Source organism: Pinus tabuliformis, chromosome 1_2 (assembly GCF_031772625.1).
Source record: "Pinus tabuliformis cultivar Carrire ecotype Pingquan chromosome 1_2, CPIR1, whole genome shotgun sequence".
Classification (NCBI taxonomy): domain Eukaryota; kingdom Viridiplantae; phylum Streptophyta; class Pinopsida; order Pinales; family Pinaceae; genus Pinus; species Pinus tabuliformis.
This window is the reverse complement of record NC_142298.1, coordinates 679856253-679860223: the sequence shown is the minus strand read 5'-3', so window position 1 is coordinate 679860223 and position 3971 is coordinate 679856253. Positions and strand designations below refer to the sequence as shown.

General features: G+C 37.7%; 1 long non-coding RNA gene across 1 annotated transcript; it reads left to right on the top strand.

Annotated features, from left to right (window-relative positions):
• The first annotated feature begins 1760 nt into the window (after positions 1 to 1760).
• LOC149207522 (uncharacterized) lies at positions 1761 to 2258 on the top strand. The gene is made up of 3 exons (XR_016252014.1): positions 1761 to 1833; positions 1977 to 2028; positions 2171 to 2258. It is a non-coding gene; the product is annotated as an uncharacterized LOC149207522 (long non-coding RNA).
• The last annotated feature ends 1713 nt before the right edge of the window (positions 2259 to 3971 follow it).

Here is a 3971-nt window from a genome sequence, read left to right as displayed (position 1 = left end):
ACCTGCTGATTCTCCAGACTTTAGAATTGGTATGGGTACTCCATGTGAATCCAAAAAGCAGATGGTAGTCTGCGGAGGTGGGTTTGCACCTGGTCGTAAGAAAATCAGCTTACGGACTCCCCACCACATGCCCAGTTTGCCTGCCTGCCTACATCGCCAATATCTCGTTCAGTAGCCATTATAATCTCTTCAATCCGGACTCAGGTAAGCTTTTGTTATATTCATCTCATTATTCTTCCCAACAGAAATATATATTGGGATCATAAGCTTTTTCCTGTGATGAGCAGACGGATACTTACTTGTTTGGAAAGGAATTCTGACTACATTGCTAGCAGGAACTTGAGATGCTTACTTGCTGCGCACCTTGAGAGTTTACGGGCTTGCTTGGGGGCCTTTTTCCCTACCTCTCCTAGCTTGCGTTCGAATCCTGCTTATTGAACCTTTCCTTCGACCTTCTCTCTTGGCTGCCTTCCTTCCGATGAATAACTTGATGGCACAGCTTCGTCGCTGCAAACCAATAACCAACACAGCACAACGAACCTACACGGGTAGGTCCAACAGTGCACAGTGAACCTGAAGAGCACAGTTCAGCGAGGCAAGAGAGGCAATGACTAGCTGGAAAGATATTCATTATCGGCCGGAAAAAAAGATGGGAAAAATCTTAACTATTTATGTAATTACCCGCTCAGATCTTAGTGAATCTCCTTCCTTGTAACCCCATGTCCTGACCGTATAAATATATGAAGTGACGAGCACTGAGTCGATTGGTTCCCCTTAAGAGCTTCCTGTATGCTTTATGCCTGTTTTAAGTCTGTATGATGCCCGCTGTTGTATGCTTTCTGTTGTCCGCTACAGACCTTTGTATGAGGGCCACAGACACCTTCAGTACCAGCTGCTTGCTTCCTGAGTTCATCAACAAAAATTGCAAGTCAATAGCAGAATATCAGCAGCATACAGAAATGTATGCTGCACATAACAAGAAGCATAGTCAGCATACTTATGCGTATCATGCAAACACTTTTAAAGCCTCAAACCTGAGAACTACGGGTAACCTAGAACTAGTATGCTATCATTCCCCATTAGCTAGCTGTCTGTTTTATCACCAGATTGTTTTTGGCACCTGGCTCGCATTATTGATGCCACTAAAACTCTAAATAGAATGTTCGAAGCTAGCTAGCTAGCTGTCTGTTTTATGGCCAGATTGTTTTTGGCACCTGGCTCGCATTGTTGATGCCATTAAAACTCTAATCCTTTCTTCTTGTAAACATGGTCTCAAGCTTCCCATTTAGATGAGGCTTTGCAAACTGAAGGTATGCCACTTTGCAAACTTAAGGTATACCGTTGTTGCAGACTAAAGATATGAAGTTAGGTCAACGCTCCCCCAACCGCCCCGTAAATGCGATTTCCCGGTCATCTGGTGCATTCCCGGGTTCAGGGTTAAGCCTTGTAGTATCCAGTGGTGAACCCGGAACTCCTGTTTTCGCGTTGGTTAGCTAGGAGGTAGACACGTTGGACATTCAAACGAGACAGAGGTAAAGTTGTGGGCCCCACGGTATTTTAAGTGTTTGAAATATGTTTTTGTATTATACATTGCATGTGTGACAAGTGTCTATTTAAAAGCTTTGTCTTTAACTTGTTTAAAAGCTCTGTCTTTACCTTGTACATACTTTGTGACTGTATATCATGATAGTCTGTTATAAACTTTACTAGCCAATTTGGTACAAATGATTGATTTTATTTCATTTTGTTTGTTATCTGAAAGGCAATTGAGAAGCGCATTTCAGTTTATTCTCAAGTACCAATAGAAAATGGAGAACTTATGCAGGTTCTACGGTATGCAGTTAAATTTTAATGTAACCATTTTTGTCTCATTGCAGATTGTATTTCTGTTAGTTATGTACAACTCATCTTTGCAATCCGTTTTATTATTATATAGTTCCATAACCGGATATCTAAGTGATAGTACATGAACACAGGTATGAGGAAGGTGAATTTTATAAATCTCATCATGATTATTTCTCGGATGAGGTATGACCTTATGAGTTAGCCAATGTCCCGGTAACCTTTGTTTTGAAGTTTTGGATTACTTATAGATGTTCAAACTAATATTTCTTTCCAACTGTACTCTAGAAATTTATTTTATGCTGAGAACACATATTTGGTTGTGCAGTTCAACTTGAAACGAAGCCAAAGAGTTGCAACAATGCTGATGTATCTAAGTAATGATGTAGAAGGGGGAGAAACACATTTTCCCTTTGTAAGTGTGATCTTCGTCCAGAAATCGTGAATTCAAATTTACGTTGACAAGGCTAATTCCTAGTCTTTTTTAATTTCTTATAATTGTGAGATTCAATTTTAGAGTTCATATTCTTAGGCTTGAATTTGAAATGTCTATATCCCATTTTCAGATTGAGGCAGTTTCTCGTGCTTGTGATATAGCTTGATTCCTGTTTGTGTTTTTCCAAATTCGGTCATTTTCAAAGATTGAGGCAGTTTCTTGTGCTTTTGTTGTAGCATGGTCTGTGCTTGTGTTTTTTCCAGTTGGGCTGTGCATTATTGTAATTTATTATATGCTTCCCCCAATTATTCCTATGTTCTATCTAGATCAATATTGAGAGGAATGAAATGAACAAAGGCTGTAAATTGCCCCATAAGGCATGATAACTTGTTGTCTGATCTTTGCTGTTATTGATTTGAACCTTACAAATGTCATCTTTTCTTGCACTTAGAACTGGGCTACCATATTTTTTCTAGAATCTAAACATGTCTTTCATAGACTGATTACTTGTCTTGTCTAGCCAATTGTTTGTGGTTGATAACTACTAAAATTCAGATAGTGCCCAACCAAGTTTTTCCCTTTAAACTTTAATTTCCTATTAGTTACTGCCATACTTATTAGAATGCCTTGGACCCGCCAGAAAGTGAGTGTAATATAATCTATTGCCCACAGTCCTTTTGTAAAATGCGACATCATTTTGATTAGGTTCATGCTCCCAGGTCTACAGAATTTCCAAACACAGGATCTATACCATACTTGGTTATCTAATATATGTTTAGGTAAGCTTGGGCATTGCCTAGAGAGTTCACAAAGATTTGTGGAAACACTATAAAATAAATCAAAGGATATGGAGTAATCCTTGTAGTATATTAAACAGATGTGGTCCAATCTTATTGCCAAGTCTAAAGACGGGGCAATAGATGTTATTCATACATATGTCTCTTGCAATGGGCATGAGCCACAACAACATCAGGTAATAACCATTTAAAATATTTTAACAATCTTGAAATGTATGTTTGACTTCGAACTGAACTCTGAATTGTTGATGATATCTGAAATGTATGTTTGACTTCGAACTGAACTCTGAATTGTTCATGATATCTGTATTGAAGGCAGTCAGGTTTAATTCATTATTTTGTAAGCCCTAACAAAGTAGGGTAACTTATCAAAAATATTTGTCAAGTTTCATGGCCTGTAAACTTTGTCTTTATCTATTGTCACTACAGTACTTTACTTTACAGTAATTACTATTGCATGCACTCTATTATTAGACTTTATATATATTCTCATTACTTCCTCTCTTTCAATATCTTAGTGTTGTTCAACAAAATGAGGCAATTTGTCAGTCCCTTGATCTTCATGACCAATCATGGTTCATAGAACAGAAAACTGTCAGATCTGCATTTGCATCAACAATGTAACTGATTCAGATTAGCAAAAATACGTTTCAGAGATTTTCTGGATTAGTTAAAATGCCATGAATTGTTTTGTTTTTATTTTTATTTTTAACTTTTCTGACCAGATTCTGAGATATTTTTGAAATAGTGCATTAACATTAATGCATGAGCATGGAGTACCCTTCCATCAAAGTCAACCAAGATTTAACGTGGCCCCTTGTTGGTACCATCCTATGACCTCCTATTTCCTCCTAAAACATATCATTTGCCTACTTCTTTCCATCATATATCCCTTA